At 39.6% G+C, this 27,241-nt stretch overlaps 1 protein-coding gene across 7 annotated transcripts in view; it reads left to right on the top strand.

The window, feature by feature from the left end:
* Positions 1–27,241, top strand: part of LOC138848811 (uncharacterized) — a 546,369-nt gene that overhangs the window by 322,388 nt on the left and 196,740 nt on the right. The window contains exon 4 of one of the 7 annotated variants that reach the window (XM_089327628.1): positions 5,741–6,200. The exons of the other annotated variants lie outside the window; for them this stretch is intronic. The gene's annotated coding sequence lies outside the window, so the exon portion shown is untranslated. Of the gene's footprint in view, positions 1–5,740; positions 6,201–27,241 lie in introns of those variants that run through there. 7 annotated transcript variants of the gene reach the window in all.

Here is a 27,241-nt window from a genome sequence, read left to right as displayed (position 1 = left end):
TGGTTAGGCTTTGTTTTACAATTTTAACTCAATTGTAACTGAGTTTTTATTTTTTTAATAGCTTTTCTAGTTGTATTTTGATAAGCTGCATATCTTTTTTTTTTTGTTCTCACAGATATTAGGAACGTGATTTTCCTTTTTGCTGGAAAACAAACCTACCAATAAAGAGTTAATTGATTTGGCATTGGCAAAAAGATGTTTTTCCCCCCTACTAACTGTTCTCTGTTTACTTTGATGTTTAAGGATTATACTGTTTTACAAGCATATTTTCTTAATTGTGTCACCTTGTACTCTAAATATGTCAGAGGGGAAACATTTGCAAGTGATTAGATATGGACCTATGTGTCACCAAATGTATGAGGTACATACCCTTATAGGATATAATTGTGATCTTTTAATATGCGGCCATTGACCCAGACTTGTTATTATCTATTATAGTTTATAATAATGTATCTCTTTATGATTAAATGATGATGCCCGGCAGAACACTATGATTAGCATTTCAGTTATTTATAGATTATGTCAGAGCAGTAATAAACATAAAATGCTGTTAATGTGTGGCTAATGAAATCTGGACATGAACAAGTTTATGAATTGATATAATTCATTTGAGTGTTCTAACTGAGCTGCTGGTTCTCGTCATAATTCAAAAGCTTAGCAGGGTTCACCGATTAGGAGGTAGACTAATTTGCTACAAAAAGTCAATGGGTTTTCATCGTCTTGGGCCATCATGCCCAGCATGGCTGATTGCATAAGAACTATACAATGTAATTCTCATAAATATATTTATTAAGCTTAATATGTTTTGTGAGGATAGGAAAGTATTTGCTATCACATATATCTGTAGAACAAAAATCACAGTGTTTAATTAGATAGCCCAAAAGATGTGTGTGGTAGAATCATGAAATCCAGAGAATTGTTTGATTATTAAGGAAAGAAAAAAGCTTGGTTGATTCAGGAGCAAATGCTGATAAAGGCTGCACAGTGATAGGTACCTTTTCCTTCCCTTGGGATACCCATCAAGGGCTGTATATATGACATCCTGTTTGACCAGTGATGACTAGGACTTGCTAGCTGGCATTTATATTTCAGGTTGGTTGTACTAGCTTCTTGTCTAAACACAAGTCTGAGTCTTGGTGTCTGCTTGGTTGTGATAATGGTAATATATTTGTCAGAACGGTCTGTTTTTAGACCAAATATGAAACCATGATTTCTTCTCAGGACATACACTCTGATGGTCTCTCTTAAATTCAGAGACCTATCTTTATGACTAAACAGAGACCACTCACCCTCAGCTTGTGCAAAACAAGTTCTGTACTCTCAGGAAGTAGTGGCTGCCTCCTTGATGTGCTGTGTTGGCAAAGAACATGGCTAATTGGCTATCTCTGATACCTTTAAAAACTAATTCAGTTTTGAATATAATAATGTGAAGAGAAACAGTGTATTGATTTTCCAGCTTCAGTTTGAATGTAAATATCTGGTTTCTGTTTCAGTGTGTTTAATTTATGTACTACTTCCATACATTTTTTTACTTTTTTACTAATTCTTCAAAGTTCAGGAAATAGAACAAGAATTAAGGGGAGGATTTTCCAAGGTGGTACATTTTTAGTCATAATAATAAGAGTAATAATAATTATTATTATTCTTAAAATCAACATTCTAAACATAACAGCAGGTTTCCAACAGTAATAACCATGCTTTCTGGTTGCAAAGAAAGTTACCTGTGATTTAATGTAAACTATCCTTTGGATTCTCAAGTGGAGGCTGGATGATTAGAAGAATGAGAGAAATCCAGGAAGGATCTGCATTTCACAAAATGTGTTCTATGGAATATTAGTGTATTGAGATATTCTCTTTTAAAAAATGCTCAAATTGGGATGGGAAATTTCATATAGTGAACCATGTATATCCCTCAATAATCAATTTAACATTAATCTGACCTTTTAATCTATATAACTGGCTAGAAATAGTTAAGGAATATAGTAGATGTTCAGTAAATTTTTTGTGTAATTAAAATATCCATTAATTATAATTTTGGGGGAAGTTATTTCTGGGATTGTAGCACTTTTAATGCAAACTACAGCTTTTGCATATTAAGTAAAGTCAGTTTCCTTGTCCAGCAGTTCTGGCATAAGGCTTGAGTCCCTTATTGTTTTTAAAAGAGGGAATAGGTAAATTTCTAGAATGCAATCTTTTGCTCCTTGGATAATTTTCTTCACGGTTATATTCCGTCGGGAAAGTGCACATTTCTCCAAAATCTGCTGGGGCGGTGATCTACTGGCTCCTCAGAGCTCCATAGTGGAGGTGGGAGAGGCTCCTTTGGACTGGAATGGTAATAGAAAAGAGGGATCAGTGATGCCTGGGTGGGAACAGGTTCTGAAGCCCCAGGGAGTCCTGCGGCTGTTCTGTAAGACTAGCACCCTGGTTGTCTTCTGTGGAATTCCTTCTGCTTGAAATCCGCTTATTCTTCTTCACCAGAAGCATTTTTCCTTCTCTTCTTTATGTAAGGAAATTTCTTTTTCCTTTTATTCCAAGCGCAAAACAAATATTATTGGCTCTCTGAAGTTTTACCAGATTCTTTCTCTGCCCCATTGTATTCCTGTGCTGTATTGTATATTTACTATTACTAGTATACTAGTCATTGTATGTTGTATTGTATGTTTAACTGTACATGTTTCTTCATTTTGTCAAGTGCATGGTCTGAGTTCCATTCTGCTCTGTATATGCTTGAGGGACTGTGGAAATTAAAAAATAAATAAATAAATAAATAAACAAAGTGGTCCCCAGTTAATTTAATCTGCATGGTGAATAGGCCTTGAGAAAACCCAAGGTGGCAGGGAAGACGTCCAGCAGCAGTGGTATCAATGGAGCTCTGGGTCCCAGTTTTGAAGATTGGCTGTGTAAAACTACCCGGAACTTTATACAAAATAAGGAAGCTAGAATTCACTTTCAGAGAATCAGTTGATTGTAACTGGGTAAGGCCTCCAAGTACGTATTTGGAATACAAACAAACCAAAAGAAAGTACAACAAGTATCTCCCCCAGGAATTGAGTACATGGTTTTAGACCTAGATGCCTCTTTATTTATTTTTTTAAATTTATATGAGAGGCAGAGTTATAGCAGAGAGAGGGAGAGACAGCGAGAGAGGTCTTCCATCTGTTGGTTCACTCCCCAAATGGCTGCAATAACTGGAGCTGAGCCCATTCAAAATCAGGAGCCAGGAGCTTCTTCCCAGTCTCCCACACAGGTTCAGGGGCCCAACCACTTGGACCATCTTCCTCTGCTTTCCCAGGCCGTAGCAGAGAGCTATGATATATCAGAAGAGGAGCAGCCAGGACACAAACCAGCACCCACATGGAATGCCTGCACCACAGGTAGAAGCTTAACCTACTGTGCCACAGAGTAGGTCCCCAAATAAATAAACCCCTTTTAAAAAAGAAACAAAAACCATCAAAATGGGAATTAAAAGATGTCTATTTTGTGACAAAAATTTTTTTAAATCCATACATCCAGGAGTCTTCAAAAAGTTCATGAACAATGCATATTATGCATGGATTTCACAAACTATTTGCACCAAAATAAACATTTTAAATCTATTTTCCATATCTTTTTGTGTTACCATCTTGTGTATATGTTTATGTCTGTTCGTTTGTGTGTATAACATGTAATGTACTAAATCTTTGTGCTAAAACCCTAATCCCAAAGTGTTGATATATAGAGGTGAGGCCCTTAGGAAGTAATTAGGGTACGTAGGTAGAACCTTCGTGAATGAAATTAATGTACTTGCAAGAAAAGGCCAGAGCGCTGGCAGGCTTGCTGTCATGTGAGTACCCAGCAATGAGATGGGTATCTGTCAACCAGGAAGGGGGCCCTCACCAAGAAGCCATTATTCCCTGACCTCAGGTTATATACCTCTAGAACTATAAGAAATTTGTTGTTTAAACACCCAGTTTATGGTATTTTGTTATATCAGCCCAACCGAAGACTGTGTATATGTGCAAAATGTCTATACAAAAGTGCTTGATAAAACTCTGTATGGTTTACCCCCAGTGTTTTATTATGCCAAATCAGTAGAGCCCAGGTTGGGAATATCCCTGGTGCCATCCCGTAGAAGTCTATAAGGCCTTAGGAGTAATAATGAATTATTTGCAGTATTTTGAAGAGTTTAATTGAAATTGCAGGTTTGCCTGTGGTAAGACTGCTTAAGCTGACTTAAATGACAACTTTTGTGCTTTTAGTTTTAATGAAACCAACTTAATGTGGTACTCCAGGTTTCCTCACAAGGTACTCTACTGAAGACAAAGGTCTTTATACATATAGGTAAAGTGTCTTCTCTGAGTCAGAAACTGGGAATTATTTAAGTTGTTGGAAAAATTGATAAAATCAAGTTCTTTCAAGTGGAGTGAAAAATTACAAATGGTTCTGAAGAATTCTGAAAGGAAACTCCTTCAGTATTTTTAAAGTGGCTTTTTACAAACTGTGGTATCTTTTTCTAAAACTCATGCTAATGCCTTTGTATATCTCTGTACATGCATTGTGTGTGGTGGTGGTGGTGGTGGTGGTAGTGGTGGTGGTATCACATAGCTCAATTTTACCTATTTTTTTTCCCAAAGAATTGAATGTGGTTTCATAGACTCTGTAATTCTTTCTTTTTACCTTTAGATCTCATTTTTATGGGCCTTTAAAAGAGCTTTTTACCCAGATACATGTATACATATATACATTCAAACGTGTTAATTTATAAAATCCTTAAAATTAACCAAGGTTTAGTATATGCAGCTCGTTTAATTGACAGAACCTTTGAAAAATTATTTTTGAATATAAAAAACTTAAAAAAATAATTTTAAATGCAGTCCTTCATCCTAGAGCTCCAGTTTACTTTTTCAAGTGGAAGAGACTAACCAACAGGTTACAATCTGGGTATCTGCCTCAGCATTAAAAATTCTGGTTAAAGAGACATTGTCTATAAAGCAAAAACTATAGGAAAGGATCTTTCTGAATGGGATAGTGAGGAATCCAGCACTTATAAAATTATCTAAATATATGCCCTCTTACTGTAGCATTTTGAATTTGCAGAATAAATGCTTTCAACTTTGTATCAAAATTTTTCATACATATTTGTTTCTTATAACATCTGTTAGGAAGTGAATAAAGTCTTAACTAAAGGTCTTTAAGAAATATCTTTTCTGTATTCCAGCATCTCCTCGGGAAAATGTTTCAGTTCAGTACATTCCATTCGAGAACTATCCATTCTCCATTGAGTAGGGCCAAATGTTTGGGTCTAAGGTCTAATTCAGAGATCTTTACCTGCAAACCTAATGATTGTGCTGTGACGTAAAGTGGGACAATGTTGGTTGCCAGCTTTCCATGTGTCCTTTGCATTTGCCAGCTTAGATGGAAGATTCAGGATGGAAGTAACCCAAGTCTTTGAGTCAACCAGTAGAGAATTATGCAAATGACAAAGGACGTGTGTGTGTGTGTGTGTGTGTGTGTGTTGACGAAGGGCAGTGTTAAACCACTGAGAATTCAGGGTTTGTTTGTTACCACACATATACTGGACTGCCCTGAATAACTCAGTGCATCACTGTGGCGTAACTGAGTAAAGAAGAAGAATTTCAATGTAATATGCTCATACCTGTCACACGAGTTTCTGTACCGTACTGTTAGGTACACTGACGAACAGATCCAACAAAGCTATTATGAATAACCAATAATCATCTGATCTGTTGTGATCTTGCAGTTAATAAAAGAAGGAATTGAAAATGGAGCAGTTTGTAATATGAAGAAACCAATCGCAGCAACCCTGACATCCTTCTCTCCCACCTCCTCCACAGCTCCTGACGTTCTGGTCATTCTGACTTCCAGGTATTATCTAAGGGCTCTCGTCGGATAATCTAAATGAACCCTCACAGTAACCCTGTTAGGTGTAGGTGGCAGTATTTTCCTCATCTTACATATCGGGAAACTGAAGCCCAGGGGCTGATGCTGTGGCGTAGCGGGTAAAGCCTCTGCCTGCAGTGCCGGCATCCCATATGGGCACTGGTTCCAGTCCCGGCTGCTCCACTTTGGATCCAGCTCTGCTGTGACCTGGGAAACCAGTGGAAGATGATCCAAGTGCTTGGGCCCCTGCACCTGTGTGGGAGATCAGAAATAAACTCCTGGCTCCTGGCTTAGAATAGGCTCAGCTCTGACTGTTGCAGCCATCTGGGGAGTGAACCAGTGGATGGAGTACTTTCTGCCTCTGCCTCTCTGTAGCACTGCCTTTCAGATGAATAAATAAACCTTTTCTTTTAAAAAATGAAATTGAAGCCCAAAGAGGTAACTTACTTAAGGTCCTACAATGGTAAGTAGGGAGGATAGGATGCAAAATCCAATGTGCCTGCCGCCACAGTCCATGAATTTAACCCCTCCTTATATTACAAAAGCCAAACTTTCCTAATGATGTTCACAATAGTGCATTTGTAGATTTATAAACATAGTATTAGGCATGTAGCAAGTATTAAAAATATATTGGTTCATTTCTGGACATCCAAATCCATTTTGGTCTCTGGATTAGTAAGGTTTGGGGTTATGAGCAGCAATAGCTCACTTAGGTAATAGAAACACCCCTCTTTACAACTAGCCTTCATTTGGCCTGATCTGCCTTACTCAGAAATCTGTGATCCCTTGAACCCAAAGACAACACATGTTCAGACCTCCTTTGGGAGGGGAAAATTATTCATGGATTAGATTTGAAAAGCCCTGCAGACACACATGCATGTACATACACACACACATAACTGAGCCTTTGCTATCAAAATTACCTTAAAATATTCCATACCCATTTCCAGAACTTGAGTGTGTTCCTTTGCCTTGCTTTCAGGTTCTGCTGACCTAACCTTATTTTCTACTTCCTCTGGATCACTGATACTCTACAAAACAAAGGAACAGGTATAAATAATCTCTAGGATGCTTCCTGTTAGTAGCTTGATGTTACCACCACTCACCTTTCTCACTCTCTCTACAGTTAACGTTTTCCACGAAGTAAAGTGTGTTCAAACACTAGGGTTAGATTTGCATCTCAACTCTACCACTTAATGGAGGTTTGCCTCTGGGAAACTTGTTACAGCATGTTATTACAGTAAAGGTTATGTGAATGAGATATCTCTTGCTTTCAAAACATCATACTGTACTACACAGTACTTTTGTACCACGGGTGACCATGTGTAACTGAAACTGGACTACTGTAGGTTCTCAGTGAATGGTGACTTCCTTCAACTTTAGCTTCCATCCATCTGTGTATTTGAAAACCTGGATTTAACTCCATCTCTTCCTCGAAGCTTCTCTGATAAATGCAGTCCAACTTCTGTTACCTTTTCCAAAACTCCTTTCCCCCTTGTTTTCTTTTAGGAATTTTTTTTTTAACTACTTAGCCTCTTATCTTTCTCTCTCTCTCTTTTAAAGATTTATTTATTTGAAAGTCTGAGTTACACCCAGAGAGAAAGTGAGGCAGAGAGAGAGAGAGAGAGAGAGAGAGAAGTCTTTCATCTGCTGGTTCACCCCTCAATTGCCACAATGGTCGGAGCTGCTCTGATCTGAAGCCAGGAGCCATGAGGTTCTTCCACATCTCCCATGCGGGTGCAGGGCCCCAAGGACTTGGGCCATCTTCTGCTGCTTTCCCAGGCCATAGCAGAGAGCTGTATTGAAATGGAGCAGCTGGGATTTGAACCGGCAGCCATATGGGATGCTGGCACTGCAGGCGGTGGCTTTACCCACTATGCCTCAATGCCAGCCCCTGCCCTTGTTTTCTTGTGCTTTCCGAATCACCCTTCATTATAATTGACATTTGAGCTGACATCCATATTCCAATCTTGTTTAGTCATTTTTGTATTGGTTTGATTGTCCAACTGCTATGCACACTGACCATTTCTCCTGCATTTCCCACAGAGCCAGACACATACCAGGCGGCCATTACATAGCTTTTTTAATTGATTGTCAACTTGTATATTTCACTGTAAACCAACATGAGAAGTGGGGGTCAACTCACTTGAACAGTTGCTTAATTATTTCTATTAGGTGCTGCATATAAAGACATAGGAAGGGGCAATGCTGTGGTTTAGTGGGCTAAGCCTCCAACTGCAGTGCTGGCATCCCATATGAGCACTGGTTCATGTCCTGGCTGCTCCACTTCCAATCCAGCTCCCTGTTAATGGCCTGGGAAGGCAGCAGAAGATGGTCCAAGGGTTTGGGCCCCTGCACTCTTGTGGCAGACATGGAAGAAGCTCCTGGCTCCTGGTTTTGGATAGGCTCAGCTCCAGCCATTGCAACCATTTGGAGAGTGAACCAGCAGATGAAAGGCCTTTTTCTCTGTTTCTACCTCTCTCTGTAACTCTCCCTCTCAAATAAATAAATAACAATCTTTAAAAAAAAAAAAAAAGACATAAGAAGCTCTCAAAGAAGAAAAAAGTTCTTATGTAGAAAAAAAAAAAAATGAGAGGGGCCGGCGCTGTGGTGCAGCGGCTTAAACCCTGTCCTGAAACGCCGGCATCCCATATGAGTGCCGGTTCTAGTCCCAGCTGCTCCACTTCTTATCCAGCTCTCTGCTATGGCCTGGGAAAGCAGTAGAAGATGGCCCAAGTCCTTGGGCCCCTGCACCCACGTGGGAGACTCGGAGGAATCTCCTGGCTCCTGGCTTTGTATTGGCACAGCTCCACCTGTTGCAGCCAGTAGATGGAAGACCTCTCTCTCTGTCTCTACCTCTCTCTCTCACTCTGTCTTTCAAATAAATAAAATAAATCTTTAAAAAAATGAGAATAAAAATAACTACTGTCATGCAACTTGAGAATTTAAAACTTGTGGCATTCAAGAGATGGGGGAAAATACATTTGATTTGGAAGTTGGAGAGGATGAATGGCATGGTTTCCCTTGCAATGCATACTATCTGTTGCATTTTATCTTCTCCTAGTCCTCATAAAACTCAAGTGAGAACAACACCAAAGAGATGGTTGTGCTCATCTTTGCATGCATTAGTAGGGCATTCCTTCTGTCTCATTTGGAAATCAGTGACTTATCTGATAGCCCCTAATAATATGGACTTCCTTCATGCAACATATTTCTTTAAAAGTCAATCTCACAATAAATGTTTATTTGTAAAGTTGGATATGTGTGTTTTAATTTTTCAAAAACAAACAGATGTGTTGAGTGGAAAAGTGAAGGGTACGCTTAAAAGCACTCATCTATGATCATTCCAGTGCCCATGCAGAAGTGTTTAACATTCTTCCCTCTGCTTGTCTCTCTCTGACCCGGCACAGGACTCTATGAGCGTTTGCTTCCTTATCGCCCCATCAGCCTCTGTTCGGTTACCTTTCGGAATCATTCACATTACACACATTCTTTTACTGAGGACCATAAATCTTTCTCCTGTCTCAACAAAAAAGTGCTTGGTGTAATCAGGCACTAACAGCTCCAGCCATCTTTTGCTGATCTTTTCTTTAATATTTTTTGTTTTAACTTCTGTGGATTACATTAGTTTTTGCCATATTGTTCCCACAAATAATTTTTGCCTTTCTTTTGAAGATAAACTATACCTTATTCCTTTTCTATTTTTGAGTGAAGGGAAAAAATTGAAAAGATTTACAATTAAACTTACTGCTCACTTCACAGAAATAATCTATCGTGAATCACTCTAACAAATTTGACAACTGTAATAAAACTTTGCTTTTACCTACCCCTTTATGCCAACCCAGATCTTTTAATATTCTTAGTGAGGGAACCAAAATAATCGTAGAATCTGTGTCAGTACAATTAGCATAAATGCCCTGAATAATTTGAAAATATCTATACTTAAAACTTCACTGTAGTCTACTTTGTCTTAGCATTTTGATCTTTCTTTCGGGTAGGGGAAGGGATAAGCCAGTATATTACCCTTCCATGATCCTAATGTGAAATTCTGTTTCTGCATATCTAAATACATATCTCACTCAACCCTTCAGAAACTTCACCCACATCTTTATCTCCTTCCCCATTCACTAGCTTCCCCACTCTGCAAAGTTAAAAAGAATTATGAGTGTAGGCCAAGAGAATGCTGGGTTACGGAAGTGTGTGATTTGAAGATGTTGATGATAAGCATGGAGAATTACAACTTCTCTCCTTAACTCAAATGCCATGTGTTTTCCTCAGTACCCACAAAATCCCACTGGCAACTTAGATGCCTATTGTCTTGTTTAAGTGTGTATCTTATTGTCCCAATATATTATAATAGAATGAGAATATAAAATAAATGAGGCACTTTAATTTTTAAAAATATTTGGCCCAGCTACGTTAGAAAGAAATCTACTGAATCCAGAAATACTGTAATATTTCTATAGTTCCACTATCTAAGATTCTAAAATACTGCTGAAGTAAACTTCTTCAACAAATTGCAGGATACTTGAACTAGAGTTAGCCTTTGTACAAATTCACATGAGTGTTACTTTACATTGCAGGTGATTATTATACAGAATGCATTCTAGAAGCAAGTAAAAGGACAGTAGCTTCAAAATGAACTTCATTATGTTCACTAATTTTAAGTTGATACCTTGGAGGACCTCTACTTCAGCCCAGAAGAAATTTCCCTTCCCCTCAATTTTACTATGAGAAAGAGAACATCAAATTCAACTGATAGTGGTTGAATATTATGGTTTCTTTATTCTATTTTTGGCTAGTTATTAGAAGACTATTGATGATTCTTGTTCCATTTCTTCTGTCTTTATGGAATGTCACTTAGTTTAAAAAAATAGGTGTTTAATTCTTCATAAGAATCTTCAAATTCACAAACAATACATTTTTCTGATTGATCTAAAATTAAATTGGCTTTAAAAATTTAAGAGCTGAAAAATATCAGTGTTTAAAAACAGAGTCAGCCCAGGTGCCATTTGGTGTTTGTGTTCCTCAATAAAGGCGGATAATACTCAAGTTCTCCTTTCCTCTTGACTCAAAGGATCATGAAAATGATCAATAGACCTGCCCTATGCACATTGCTAGGTGCTTAGGGGTTTAGAAAATTGATATAATTTATTTCCAAAAGGATTTCCTCTCTTTTTAGAAAGAAGACTCAGAGCATGAGTGGATTATAATCCTGCAAAAGAATGCTTCATCCAAATACAAAGTTAGGGGAGAAAAGAATGGTTTTGGTGTAAAGTAGTTTAAAAAGATATTCTGGAGGAGGCAGGATGTGAGCCAAGTCTACAAAGAACTGAGAAAATGTGGCAAGGCGGGGTAAAGGAGGGTAGGTGAGTGAGGCAGGGCTCCAAACAAACAAATAAAAGCATGAAAGTGTGGATTATCCTGGATATGGGAATGGTGAGAGAAAGATTGAACTAGAAGAAGTAAGTTTGAAATTTCTGATGCTCTGCTTCTTCATCTATAAAAATGGAATAATTATACCTGCTTTTGCATGTCCTACAGAGGTGTTGAAGGCTGAAGAAAACAATACTTCTGAAAGTATTGTAAGTTGTAAATCCTAGATTTATAGTGTTCATCACTGTTTTACATGTGACTGGTATTTGGGAGCTGGATCAGAGAGAAGCAGAAGAAGCCTAAGAAAGCCAATTTCTAGTGTAAGGGGATATCGACTTGCTTCAGGAGGTAGAAGTAGCCATGGGGAAAGTTATGAGTTTATTACATTTTGATAAGATTTGCTTACATTGCAATATTTGGTCATGGTGGAGATTCAGTGATTAATCCCTGATATTAAAATCTTTCCAAAATCTTGTCCTTGTCTACAGAATCTTAATCCTGACCATACTATTACCTTTATCAAAAGTATTGTGTTAAATTGTGGCTTCTTAAAAACTAAACATATAGGGAAAAATGACTAAATATTATGTAACATGCCTGGGAAATATTCCTAAGCTTTTAATTGAGGATAAAATGATAAGGAATGACGTTTGAGAAATAATAGTTTGTTGGTGTATGAGCATCATTGAGAAGTGTGGCAAAGAAACCACTGTCTGAGTAGTCGAGTGCTGCATCGATCAGACCCTTCCCAACTAGCATTGCCGTGTTGCTCATCCAGCCAATGGACAGTGAGCAGACGTGGCTCACTTCCAGAAATGCCTATAGGAGTCTCTGCATGACCCTCCTGACCCCCTTTCTCCTCTTGTGGCGACCCTGGAGGACTCTGGTTGAGAGGGCAGAGAGCCAAGATGGAAACAACTTTGGTCTGTGAGCTGTTTAATGTAGGGAGCTGCTTTGGAGAGACAACTGGAACCGTGTGAGCAGGAAATGCACTCTGTGCACTTAAAGTGAGTACTGTCAATGTAGGCAGGTGACAGTAAGATCTGCTAGATGGCAGGAATCTATCATTGCAGGGATTTGATGGATGATGGAGCCTTAAAGTTGGGAAGTGCCTGCAATGCCCCTCTTCCTGTTCCTGGTCCTGCATGCCATCCTGTTCACCCTGTCAGCCATTAAGAGAAGCCTGGAGGTTGAAAACCAATAAAATGCATCTTTATTAGTCTTTTCGAGATTGTATGCAAAAAATAATAGCAAATAAACTAAGGACTAAATCCCAAAGATATTTGGCTCCTAAAGTTATGTTTCCTGAAGGCAAACATAGATGTTAGCTAACATCTGCACTGGGACACTCCCCTGCAGTTTTCTGATGTCGAAGTCCCCTTCTGATGACACAACAACTCAGAAGTGACCCTCGCATCTACTGCCATGCCACTTGGGCTTTTTTCACTGCATGGGCAGTGTCTCAATGGAGGGAGGCATTTCAATTATTTCTGGTAGCCACTTTCCTGCTGACACCTTGATGCCATGCAGGAAAGACTGTGAACTCTGACCTCTGGAGCTAAACACATTTTATCAGGAAACAATTTTAGCAATTGATTCTCATCTGGTCATGTTACTTATTTCTTGTTATCTCTCAAGGGCCCTGTAATTAAAGCAGGTGTGTGTCCTCTTAAATTAAAGATGTGGCAACTGCAGACGTTGTAGTAAGTTCTAACCGGAGACCCTACTGACCTGTAGTTTCAGTAATTATAATGAAGTCAGTGTGAGTGTTTGGCCAGGGAGAGTGTCAAATGGGCAAGGATATCCCAGAGTGGTGGACTTGCAGGATGTACCTTCACTGAACCAGAAAAAATTTCAAATAAAATCACAACAATCCATCCCTGCCCCCGTCAATAGATCAAAGCAGAATTTAATTTAGATGTTTCCCCAGTATTCAATGTAACAAGAAAGGAAGACCCTCTTGCCATTTTAATAGCTAATAATCAAGTGACCTCACATGTTTTAATTTTTGTTTATTCATTTATTTATATATTTGAGAGGCTGAGAGAATGAGTGAGAGAGGGCACTCCCATTTGCTAGTTCACTCCCCAGATACCCGCAATGGCTGGAGCAGGGCTGGAGCCAAAAACTCAATTCAGATCACCCACATGGATGACTGAAACCCAACTACTTGAGCCATCAGCTGATATCTTCCAACATCTGCATTAGCAAGAAGTTAGTCGGGAGCTTGAGCTGGATATTCAGTTATGGCAGAAGAGCATCTTAAGTGATGTTTCAGTCACCAGGCTAAACACCCACTGCCCCAAATCTCTTTGATGCCAGTTTAAGGGCTATGTTTTAAGTCTTAACTGACTAAGGGGTATATTCCACAATCCTTTAAGGTTGTAGGGAGGTAAAGACAATTGCAGAGGAAGAAAGACACTAAAAGATGGTCAGAAGAAGAATGTGACAAAGAGGACCACAAGGGAGAAGTAGAGGAGAGGAGTAGTGTTTGTCTTGAAGCAATGGGGGGTGGAAGGTTAAAGGCCTTTCTCTGAAGACGGGTGTGTTTTGCCATGGGCATTCCTCTTAAGGTGCAGCTTTAGTACTATGCTCAATGCTTTCGTATTTTAAGAGGAACATCAAGCTATTTTAAGTTATTCTAGAGTAAGAACTATGTTGTAGAGGATAATGTTGCCTCTGCCTCTAAGTCTGTGGTCCCCTGAGCCATCGTGAGCAGCCCCTCTGGGTATGCTGATGGTTTCCCATTTCAAGCTGCTCTACCTCAGGGCTTTTTCGTAGGCCTTGCCTTATTTACCTTAATGAGGCACAGCCTGTAAGTATGGGGACTTGGGGCTCTTGGCTGGGGAAGGCAACAACTCTATTGTGGGCCAAGTTGGAGGTGAGTGGCCCAGCCTTCTCCCTACAATGGTACCATGTTGAGGCTCATTTCTCCAAGGCTCCTGAGGGCCTCCAGAGGGAAGACTCCTCAGGTATCCACCATGGCAACGCGCTCGAAACAGCCTTCCTTGCTTCCCCCATCTCCTAACTCATTTTCCCTGCTCCTTCCCGCTGGCTGCCTGGGATCCCATCCAAATAACCCAAGTTCACTAATTCCTTGTTTCAGTCTTTGCTTTCAGGGGAATCCAAATGAAGATAAACTATTTCCACCATGAAGTGTTTTTCAAACTCAACTCCTCTCTTCATTTTATCTAACTTTTCAAATGTTTCTGGAATTAATTGGATTGAAATATGTTTACACAGACACACAGCTCATAACAGGATGGAAGTCAGAACTATGGGACAACCTCTTCCCTCTTGAAATTTTTTTATTGGGCAGGCTGGATGCTTTCTGATACTTTCAGGGTTATTATCAGAAGTGCTAATTGGTTAGCACATAACACAGTTTATTAAAGCATTACAGGGAAAAATGCTAAAAGTAATGCATTATTTTTATTTCCTTTGCTCAGCCCTCACAAGTATTGAGAACCGTTTAACCTCTAAGTTATTAAGGAATTTTTTTATTCTTTAGAGATGACAATGCCTGATGATTTCTGTGTCCTCAGGGCAAGGGTAAATCTTGGTGTGCAGCCTGAACCAAACAGATAAATATAATTATTATTTCTGTATATTTGATGATGAAAGGGTTTCAGGCTCCACAGACTGATCTTCCTGTCGCCAACTGCGTACTGCCGAAATTTTGATTAAAGGCTCACTGAAGTAGTTTATCAGTATTTGTTTGGTTTCAGGAAGTAAAATATGTGAGCCCAATATGAATGACAGACGGCATCCATCGAGAGCGTTTGTTTCATCAGTCTGGGAAACTCAAAATCCTTGCTTTAGATAATGTATGAGGAAGATATTTTCCCTCCACAGATTTGCATAGAGCTCAATAGTCCCCTGATTCCAGACATATTATGTTCTGTGGTAACTTTCCTTGCCTCCATCTTCCCCCTGCAAATGTGAATCTCTGAGAATACAGACATCATTTAAAAAATAATTTAAACCCTTCAAGTTCCCCTGTCTGGAAAATGTTTATACAATTTGTAACAGAGAAGCCCAAAGTGTTGCTGAAGAAAGCCAAAATATTTTGCTGACTTTTTAAAGGGTTCATTTCCAGGCAAAGGAAAAAAAATACTCCAAAAAAATCCGATTTTGATAAAAGGCGAAAGAGTGAAAAAACAGGTTCTGATTTTTCAGCAATTCCATTAAATAGTCAGCAAAAAATATAAAACATGCTTTCTAGAACCCAGAATGGGTGAGGAGAAGGAGACGGGCTATGGAAGGGCCTTTAGTTTCTTGAGGCAAAAGTAATTAAAGGTAGGGGCTTTGTGACTCAACTGATGTCTTTTCTTGGGTGTCAGAGAGACAGAGGGAAAGGTAGAGAAGAGGGAGAGAGGGATGGGAAGGAAGGGAGAAAGAAGGGAGAGACAGAAGGGAGGAAGTAAGAGAGAAGATAAAAACACATACAACCACACATAAGCAACTTGGTGGGAGAGCAAACAGCACAGACAAAAGCCATCACATGAATATTTCCATATCTTAGCTTTTGTGGAGTGATTTTATGTTTACTGCCTACTCCCCTACACCTAACTTGAAAGCATTAATAAATACAATAAACTTTTGATATGTCTCGGCTATTTATATCTGCGTATGAAATTTAGATATTTATCCTAATCAAGTCTTTTAACACTGAGAATTTCCAGCCGTTTCATTTTGTCATTATTTCTATGAACCTGAGCCTCTGTCATCTGTATGCACACACCATGTGAACAAGTGATTACAAAAATAAAACAGGAAAGAGAGATGTCTTGCTTTCTTTCTGTGGAGCAAAACAGAAAGAAGCAGATATTCACCATCTATTGTGACTTTGGTGTTTTTTAAAATTGCCTGCAATATGGCAACCTCTTTGTTGAGACCTTTTAAAATTATATGTACAGACAACATGCAGAACACTTAGAGTGAAGGCTGACAGTATCTTTTCAGCTGATGGGACTTGTGATAAAAAAATGACTAATATAAAACCAACCTGCCCAATGTGAATTAGAAAGAAATTACTCTGTCTCTACCTTTTACATTTTTGGACTTCTCAGCATTTATAATATACGATTTATATTTTGAAATGGGGCGATGTCTTTTTCTTTTCTCTTATTTAGAAAAAAAAAATCCCAAAATGCTTGTATGTCTGGGATGAGTACAGAGTGAGATACGTGATAGGTGCTATAGTTATTTTGAAAATGTGTATTATTTGGCAAAACAGTCTGTAATAATCTGAGCCCACTGTGTACATCTGTATTTGGACACTTCTTTAAAAGTGAATTTTTGATCTGATGGACCGTAATAACTTCAGCAGCAAATCCCTCTCAGATGCTGAATTATTGGGCCGCTGCTGCAGTTATGGTTTATTGGGTAAATAACAGTCTGACTGTACTGAGGCAGAAGTTATGGATGGCCCAATGTACATGTTAGCTGCCTACAAATCTTTCCATAGTCTTATTGAAAACAATTACCAGAGTATGCAGGCTGATGGGAGCGTCAGGATTCCCTTCAGATAATTATAACACTGTGCCCTCTGTACTTTTCAAGGCCTTCTGTTCTTCATTCCTCATTAGAATATGACAGCAGCTCTAAGGAGGCCAGTGTTGCCACTGGAAAACAGAGTCTGACCATTGAAAAACAGAGTCTAAGTGTGTTAAAGACTCGCCCAGGGCCTTCATGCCATGTGCAGGAAGAACTCTGCTGTGAAGGTGGCTTTCCCTGTGCCTGCTGGCCACCTGCTTTCTTCTCCACTGACTCCGTGGTAGGTATACAGTCAGGAGAAGTAGGCTTAGTGTTTGTCTTTTAGGAAACAGGGAGGAATATCGTGTTTCAAAGTCAGCAGTGTTCAAGTCTGGTCACATTGTGAGACCGGAAAAAGAATAACTGTTTAGAGAAGTCACCTGGAAGACAGTGTCGGTGCTGAAAGGAGGAAGTAGTAACTCTGGTTGAGAGCTGCAGTTTGGGGTTTGGAACTGTGGGTGGCAAGGATGTTCTTTGCAACCACAGGTGCATGTGGCGAGTGCCAGTTCAGTGATGTCTCCAGAAGAGTGTTCCAGCATATGGTCGTGATGCTGTTTGTCTTGAAATAAGCTTCTCTGAAAACAACATCAAAAATTAGTTTTCACAACTGAGTTTGTTCTGGCCACTTGCAATCAGGATGCTCAAGATGTGTTAGAATGTTGACTTCACAGAATTAATAAATTAAAAATTGCTAAAGTCTCCCCAGTTGACTTAATTCTGTTTGCCCTTTATTTTGCCTATGTGTTCTCACCGACAAGGTTGCATCCCAGACATTTTTTTTAAAGATTTATTTATTTATTTGAAAGGCACAGAGTTATAGAGAGGCAGAGGGAGAGAGGGAGGGAAAGAGAGAGGAAAGGAGAGAGGGAGGGAGAGAGGAAAGGGGAGAGAGAGAGAGAGAGAGAGAGAGATGTCTTCCATCCACTGTTTCACTCCCCAGATGGCTGCCGCAGCTGGAGCTGAGCTGATCTGAAGCCAGGAGCTCCTTCCTGGTCTCCCACATGAGCGCAGGGGCCCAAGGACTTGACCACCTTCTACTGCTTTCCCAGGCCATAGCAGAGAGCTGGATCGGAAGTGGAGCAACCAGGACTCAAACCCGTGCCCATATGGGATGCCAGCACCACAGATGGTGGCTTTACCTGCTACACAACAGCACTGCCCCCCTCCCAGACGTTTTTAATACAATTGAAAGTTACACATTTGATGATACCCTAATATGTACAAGGCACGCAACCTGCTGTTGCTGGGTATAAAAGAATGAGTAAGAAGTTATTCCTGATGCATTAGCTTTTTGTTGCTGTTTAACATTTAATCACACATTTAGCAGCTTAAAACAATACACATCTATAGCTCACAATCCCATGGGTCAGAAATCTGGGTTACATGGTTTCACAAGGGTAATATCAAGCTATCAGCTGGATTATGTTCTTGTCTGGAGGTTCTGGGAGAGAAGCCACTTCCAAGGTCATCCTTGGCAGAATTCAGTTCTTTGCTGTTGCAGGACTGAGATTCCTTCTTCCTTTTTGCTTTCTTTTCAGGGGCTTCTCACAGCTCCCAGAAGCTGCCTGTGTTTCTTGCCCTGTGGCCTCCTCCATTTCAGATCAGCAACAGAGGATGCCAGGATGCCTCTTACACAAACTCTCCCCTCTTTGTTTTTCTCTGACTCCCTTTTTGCTGGGGTTTGGGGGGGGGCAGTGGTGGGGCATTGCTTTTCCAGGGCTGGTGTAATTAGATCAGGCCCACTCAGTTAATATCCCTATCTCAGTGTCAGCTGATTTGGGACCTTACTTCTACTAGCAAAAATTTTTGACAGAGTACTTAGATTAATGCTTAATTGAATAGCTTAAAGAAAGTGTAAATTTGTGACAGACCAGAAATCATGAGTCCATCCTATAATTTTATCTATCACACCTGTGATAAGGGAGCTTAAAATCATTTGAGAGAAAAAAACAAATATATAAAGGTGTGGGGAGCAACCCGGACTAGACTAAGTTACTGGAATTAAGACTTATTCTATGCATCTGCTCTCCCACAATATGGCGCTGGGAGAGGAGTGAAACAGCTTCTACACAGCTGCCTCCAGTTCAACCAACAAGCTGTAGGACTTGCTCCTGATTGGAGGAGAGCAGCGTACTCGGCGTGTGGGCAGCCGAGTTGGGATTGGTGGAAGAGGACTATAAAGGAGGAGAGAGACAACATGCACCAGGAACATCTAAGGGGAACATCTATCTGAAGGAACACCTGTGCAGCCCCCGAGAGAGCCGGCCAGCGGTGTGCCACTCCCCCGCGGAAGTGGGGAATGTGGCAGGGGGAACCGCCCTTCCACGGAGGTGGAAGGGACGGTAGCCAACCCAGGAAGAACCAGCAGCAAACCCGGGGAGGGCCGAGCAGACGAAAGAACAGCGCAGGGTCCTGTGTCGTTCCTCCACGAAGACGGGGAGCGACATAAAGGCATAGGATGCAGGTAGAAAAATACACAACAATGGGAGAGAGACACCAGATGTCAGAGGGATTCAAAAGAGGGAAGAACCATTTTTGGTTAGAAAACATCTACAGAGGTTTCACAAAAAGTTCTTGTAGGCAGAATTTTTATTCATGGATTTAAAGAAAATGTACTCCAGTAGAGATAACAGGACAAACAATGGTGCAGAAATGGGAAAGTGAAGCACATTGGGGAAATGGTTGCCAGCACTAGGTAGACTAGAGCATGAAAAATGTTTGGAGTGGTGAGAAATGAAACCACAAGGGTAATTTCTATTAGATAAGGATATAGAATTCCAGGCAGATTAATATGCCTCTAAGTTGGTGGGAATAGGCCATCATTGAAAATTATTGAATATGGGAGAGATGTGATATAACCTATACTGTAGGAAGATTATAAGGCATAATAGGAAAATATTTGGGGTTGAGTAGTGTCTCTACCAATAGCACTGAATGTAATGAAAATCTGAATTCTACTAAGAAAAGTGAGAATGGAAGGAAGAAGTTGGGTGCATGTGATGATAGAGTTTGTACACTTGAAAACAGATTGGTTGTATGGAGAGGAAAGAGTGGGAAGTTGACTTCATTTTGAGCCAGCTCACTTAAGCAAAAACCAGGAAATTTGAAAGATTTTCTTTGGAGAGGAAATATGATGAGATAGGTTAGACGTGGCACAATACAGGTGGGATCACTGTTGCAAATATTCTTGTACCTCAAAGTGAAACCCTTAAGAAGCAGGGAGCCAAAGCTTTATTGAACAGTGGACTAGGAGAATTAACTGGGCTCCAGGATTCCCATGAATGGGTTCAATATGGAATGAAAATTAATTCATTCATAGCAGGAGAAGGATGCTAAACACCTGCTCCTGGAGATGCATGAAGTCTCAAACATTATCATCTTGGAGAAGTCAGTGCTCATAGACAAAGGATATATTCTTTTCAAGTAGAAGAGGTTAGTAAGAACTAGTTCAAATATAAAGAACCCAGCCATCTCCTGGAAAACTGATCTAGGAACCATTCATACAAGTTGTCCAGAGACAGAAGATAGAGGAGGGCTAGCAACCCACAGTTTCCAAATGTCCACAGTAGGCATATTGTGAGCAGATGCTATAGTCCAGATGGGGTCAATGTAGTGATATATATATATGTTAGTCATCTTGGAAACAAAAGGCATAGTGTATAAGCTGAAGATGTAACTATCATATTTACAATTAAAATGGGAGTGACAAGGTTAAGATTGTTATTTAATGCTGATTTACACAGGACAGTCGATTAAAACTTTCTTGTGGGCAGGTAAGAATGTGGTTCTGTCCCTTAGAAAAGTGATAGGGATTCCATCTTAGGATTTGGAGAGAGGGCTGGGATGAAATTTTAGTTATGTGAAAAATGTGGTGAGGGAATTATTATAAATTGCTTCTCACTGCAGTTTTTGCAGATATAAATGAAGATAGGAGATAGGTTCTTGATAAGACTAGATTGAAGGCTTATTTGCTTATTTTAAAGAATCTGGTGGCCCTATGTTCATTTGCAGATGGGACAGAAGGAACAGTAAAACTATTGTAGATGAGAACTGAGAGGTGATCAGATGGTGTGAGGTCCTGGAGGAGGTTAGACATCTGAGAAGATATGGGGAGCAGTGAGGAAGAAGCTAATGGATCCTTTTCTCAAGTGGGAGTAAAAGCTCAACTGAGTCTTGTAAATCTGTAGAATATGTCATAATCAGTGGTGGTGTCCATATCAAAACATGAAATATCTCCTTCATAAAACCTGTTTTTGAGAATACTTAAAGGATAAAACTTCTCTTGTTCTCTCGTACTTGTACTTTGTCTCCACACATTTCTTCCAAGTCTACCATTGGCAGCCCTTGTCTTTGGGAGGCTGGAAGGGGGAAATAGGACTATCCTTAGTCCTTCTAAGACCAACTTGTAGCCTCTTGCCTACCCCACGGAGTAGAGTAAGATACAGGGTGCCAGCACCAAGCCATGTATATCAGAAGGCCAAGTAAGCAGAGTTAAAGAATCAAGCTTTAAGAAGGGTAGGAGGGAGGGTAGAGTGGGAAGAATCACTATGTTCCTAAAGTTGTATTTATGGAATGCATGAAGTTTGTATACCTTAAATAAAAGGTTTCTAGGAAAAAACAAAAACTCAAACACTACTCCCTTCTGAAAAAAATGAGTCAAGCTTGGTGGGGGGAGATAAGGTGCCAGTGGGAAGATGAAGTGGAGGCTCAGCTGCCCCAGGAGGCTGTGCAGCTGGAGAATGGAGCCAGTGCAGGAGGAGAGGTTGAACTACGGTGAACTGCCAGAGCAGATCCAGAGACGTGGGCAAGTCAGGCATGGCTGAATGGTAGGATTAGTTTAAGACAATCAAGCATTCATTTAATTAATGAAAATCTTTTGTTTCCTAGCTCTGCAGCTAAGATGTTCCTACTGAGTTGCAGAAAGCCTTAAAGTAGCAGGCTCCTTTTGAGCGTTCTCCAAGGACTTTCATGCTTTGGTATCTCCTCCTCTTTCTTTATGGACATCTTTGCTTATTCAACCTAAAGTCACTCCTCTACTTGTTTTTTTCAAGGGACTTCCATTTCTGCATGAAATAACCTCCTGGTACTACCTCCCAAACAATTTATGCCAGAAGGATGCTAAAGATGTACTTTTCCCAGGCAGATGCATTGACAATTATGGAACTTCTTTAGCCTTTGTAATCTAGACCAGAGACTATGGCAACCTTTTTACCCTGTGACCTCAATAGGCATTTCACTTTTTCTGTATATGATGTTAAGAGCCTTTGTGAATATAGGTTTGAAAAATGCTCTAATCTTACCCTATGCCCATCAGATGGTAATTTTAAGTTTTAAGTGCTTGGAGCATATTTAAATCTCTTGATACCAGATGAACCCAGTATAATGTAATTTATTCATTTTATTTAATGTAAGTTTCTTGAATGTTCACTATCTTCCTAGGGTACTGGTGTGGTGGTGGTGATGCTGATGCTGATGTTTTTTGGATGTGTGGATGTATAGAGCAAATGATATTTGCAAAAGCAGAGGTGTGCCTAGAGGCACTATACAGTGGGTGCACAGTGGCTGGAGAACAAGATATATGGAGACAGAGTGGTGTAAGAAAATTATCCAGTAATGTTACTTGAAAAGGAATTAAGATGTGCTGAGGTATTTTCAGTGTATTCCAGAGGCTGTGGGTGAGCCACAGGTTTCCAAGCAGGGGATTACAATGACTGTGATCTCTCCGAAGACAGGCTCTGAATCTTTATTAGCAGTGTCCTACAGTGTCTGACCCTACAGAGCTAGTCAGCTTCTTGCTGAATTAAATTATGTTTAACTAATGTGAAATAAATATGATGCAGGGGGTGATACTGTAGCTGCTTTGCAGTGAAGTAAGCTGGAATCTCCATCAATTGATGGGCCACTGCACGCATTCAGTATGGAGGTGATTATAAGATTATGGATGCCTTTTATTTTTCTCTTCATATTTCTAATTATTTTTGCAGACATCCTAAAATAAACATGAATCATATTTGTCATGACAGTGTCTCATAAACCTTATCATACAAGGAAGTAGAAATGACTGACCAATCAACTTTGAGGGGCTGATGGAGGGAAGATAGAGTTGATGGACATTTGGAAAACACTGGACTTGTATGAAGAATAGGATTTTCATCTGCCACATGTGTACATTTCATGTGCCTTAGATTTACTGGGTTGGATTTTGATTGCTGCATTTTGTTGAGACCATATGGAAATGCGATCCTCTGACCCTGTTAGAAGACTGAGGTGATTTCCCTAACAGACATTTGAGGAATTAAAGTTTTTTTGTGTCGCAAAGTAAAGTTCATAAGAAGGGTCTCAGCTAGGTTATAAGGAGATGTCTCTCTCTGATGCCACTCTTTCCAGGAGGCAATGATGCAGAAATTTATGGTAATAGGGACAGGGGAAGACTACCTACCACTGACAGCAAGTTGGAAGCTAGGCCAGGACCATCAGTCCTTAAAGGACAGAAGATCACTGAACTGTATTTCATATATTAGAAAGATGATATCTAGTTTCTCTTTAACCTCCATATTTATATCTTTCTACTACATGAGCTTGGTGGAGTTTTGTTTTCTATTTTGTCTGAGCTACGCTTTGGGGAATGGAAGAAAACACTTTTCCATGCTTGGGCTAAAATATGAAATGTGGGCCACTCAGCACAACCTGGGTAACTCTGAAGGAGCCCTTAGGCTATGGGTGAGAGGCTGTGAGTTCCAGCCTTACCTCCCATTATTCTGAAGGATCATGGTCTGATCTTTTACAAGGCATCTGAAATACATTGGTATAGTTTGAGTCTGAGGGTGAAAAGAGTGCAGAGAGCAGGTTTGAATATGACTTGCTGTTTCTGCTTGCCTAGTTAAATAGATGATGATGCTGTGGATTGAAAAAGGCACACATCAAAAACAGGTTTTATGAGGGAAAGGTTGGGCTTGACCTCGTACATGCTGAGAATGAGGTATCTTTGGTCTATCCAGATGCAGTTGTCCATGAAGCAGCAAGATTTGGTTTAATATGAAGAAAGACACAGGGTCAGGAGCTAGAACTCAAGAAGCCATATCCAGATAGGGCATGGGGATATTCCTTCATGGCATTGCTCTAGGAATAAAACCAATCGCCAGAAAGCTAGGGGTTGATTCTGGAAGAAGACATTTATGTTCTGAGTGGGATGATAAATGCAAAAGTACCATAACATGTTACAGTTATTAAAAACAACCAGAAGCTCTGCATACCTTGCTATACCGTCACATTCCTGTCGTGTATTATTGCTTTTTCTGTTCTTAAAAATACTCCTAATTATGTTATTTTTAGACCTAAAGTAAAGATTTATTTGGTGAATTCTATTGTTTCTTATTAAGGAACTTCTTAGTTTACTAGAAGAGTTGTGTTTAGGACTAAGGTTAAATATACCATGTTCTCAAATCTGACTAATATCTGGCTCAGTTTTTTTAAAAGTTATTATTTCTTAAAGTCTGGTAACTTTTGGTTCCATTCAGGAGGACTAGGAAAGCTATTCACATTTGGGAGGAAATAATTTCCTCTTAAATACCACAAAATCCTTGAATATGACTAATACTATAAGGCTTTTTCCTCCATTCAGTTTATGTTGAGAAACTCCTATTTGCATATGTTTGCATCAATTTGCATGTTCAGTTCAAGTGACTTCTAATCTCAAGTATATAAGATGAATTAACTCTTTGTTTTAGCCTGCTGTGATTCTCCTCTAACACTGTGTGGTAGATGCCTTTGTCACCGGAGAAGAACTGAGGAAGTGTGGAGATGATATTCAGGGACTAAGGATACCATCTTGGCCTCAGGGACTGAGGATGGGAAGGCACAAGAGGTCTAGGAAAGTGTCAAACCAGGTCCCACCTATGGGGCTTATGGAGACTTCCTAGCTTAGCCAGGAAAGTCCAGAGGCTGACAGTGGCAATCTGGGTGTGGCCCCTGTAGAGATGCAGCTTGTCCTTGGTCCCCTGTCCTTGCCAATATTGCCCACTTTTTCAAGGATCCTTGGGTGTTGCTTTAATTTTATACCAATCAATGCTGAAAAAGAATTGCATAAGGAAATATTTAGTATTCATTAGACACATTTTAGAAAAGAAAAATCTTCCTAAAAAACTCTCTCCTCGTGTGTGTGTGTGTGTGTGTATAGATAGGATGATAGATAGATAGAGAGATAGATAGATAGGAAGGAAGGAAGGAAGGAAGGAAGGAAGGAAGGAAGGAAGGAAGGAAGGAAAAGAATCTATCCAAGCAAAGCAAATAAAATGCCATAGGAAGTTTTAGATTCTTTGGCAAGCAGTAATTTTATTTTTTTTCTGAGGGAAGATGATCTTTGGGGCCACTACAACTAATCATTAAAGCCCAGAAATCCTTTGCCTACATTTTGGGCCAACCTCTAAAATTGCTTTATCACGTGTAGTTGGCCACTTGCCACATGTGGCCATCGTGCACATAAAATGGGGCTGAATTGAGTCTGTATGGAGGCACACTGCAAGTGTGATATATAGATCAACTTTGAAGGGTTCTTATTTGAGAGAGAAAGTAAAATTTCTCAATTTTTAAAAATATCAATTATGTTGAAGTGATTCTATTTTGGATGCACTGCATTAAGTGAATTGTTTTCCTTTCTTACTATTTTTATAATGTATTTCCTGGAAATGTTGAAATTACTTGTGTGGCTTGCATTGGTAGCATTGGGAGGAACATTTCACTCTAATCCTAAGGAGAAACCATCAACAAAGCTGAGTCAGTGTTGGGACTATACTAGGAATGATTGCTACTTACTACTGATGTTGGAAAATATTAGTACTTGTGATAAATTCTATCAGATGTCTTAAAATCGCTTAATGTGAACCTTGCATGCCTTACCTTTCTTCCCCCCTGCCCTTGTTTCTACTGTGACTCAGTGCAGAGAGAAAGAGGAAGCCAGTGTTCTCAGCTTCAGGCCTATGTTCCTGGATTTTAGTTGAAACACAGTTACTCCTGATGACTGGTGGAAACTAATTAGGTTTTGTTATTTATTTCCCGTGGAATTTTGTCTCGTGGAAACCTTGCTTCTCTATTTAACCCACTTCTACTCGGCAAATATCTGCTGCCATGTTAGGTTATGCTTTTTTGCTTAAATTATCTCCTCAATAATATAGCATAGCAGATACAGGAGGATAGGTGGAAGGGAAAACATTTTCACTCTTTTTTTTTTTTTTTAAATACAAGACTGATTTTATTATATTACCAGAGAAATAAGTTAGATTGCTATGGCAGTCTCAATAAATCACACATGAAGTCGTCTTTTTTTTTTCTAAATTAAATTTTTATTTAAATAAAAGTGTTATGTTTGTATTTGAGCTGACAGCTAAATCTGATAATTAGAGTGCATGAAGTTGGCTTTGATTGGCATTGTAATTGGATTGTCATTGGGCTGAGAACCTATTATCTTTGGATCATGCCCCATGAAATCTGTTGAAGAAACTTTGCTGCCAGTCATTAGAGCCACCATCTTGGCTTACAAATTAGGTTTGAAAGGCTTCTTACCACTGGGAATGTAATTTAAACCACTGCAATTGCACTCCCATTAATTAAAATTATATTAAAATTATGGTTCATTTTCCAAATATTTTTTTCATATTTTATTAGACATACTTATTACTAAATGCTTAACAAATTACATAGCCGTGCTTAGTAAAATTATGTTTTATAGATAATCCATCTCTTCAGCACATGTTACTCAGCATCAGTGGAATTAGTCAGTGTTAATCATTAAAGGATATACTATTTATGTTTTTCATTATGAGTTTCATAAAGAAGCATTTCCATTATTTCAGCATAAAATGCAGGACCAGCAATGTCTACTTTAAATTAAGATCACTCCTGCCGATAAAGAAATATGCAGTTTTGCTTTAAGGAGATGTGGTCCGTTGTGGTCACAGTTCTTCCTGCCTTAATTTCTTTCTTTTCTGAAACAATAGAAGCCTGTAAAAGACAGAAGACTTCTTTTTTTCTTCTTCTTTTTTGGATAGAAGATTAAGGAGGGAAAAAAAAGCGCACACATGCCAAAATCTATGCTGTTCTTTATTCCTATTATTGTCTGCTAAAAGCAGATCAGAGCTGATTAAGACAGAAAAGGAGCTTGTGAGGACTGAGAATAAGAATGAGGCAGGAGCTGGTGGGGTGAGGCTGGCCTCTCCTGCCTGGTGGAGAAGGGGAGGTGTTGCTGGGCCCCATGGTACCCCGTCCCTTGACACTGGCCCTTCAGTCTGCACACAGCACTCCCGATACTGACCGGCAGGCAGCTGCCACCTGCTAGTAGGTGGGTGTGAAATGGTCAGGCATACTTTCTGATACACCGAACCAAGCAGGGCCTCTTTCCTTTGCATCTCTCTTTTGCCCTTTTCCTTTTTTCTGTTTGTGGTTGATATTCTGA

This window comes from Oryctolagus cuniculus, chromosome 2 (assembly GCF_051225735.1).
Source record: "Oryctolagus cuniculus isolate XC-2025 breed Fujian yellow rabbit chromosome 2, ASM5122573v1, whole genome shotgun sequence".
NCBI lineage: Eukaryota > Metazoa > Chordata > Mammalia > Lagomorpha > Leporidae > Oryctolagus > Oryctolagus cuniculus.
The sequence above is the reverse complement of the archived record's forward strand: the minus strand, read 5'-3'. Positions and strand labels throughout refer to the sequence as shown.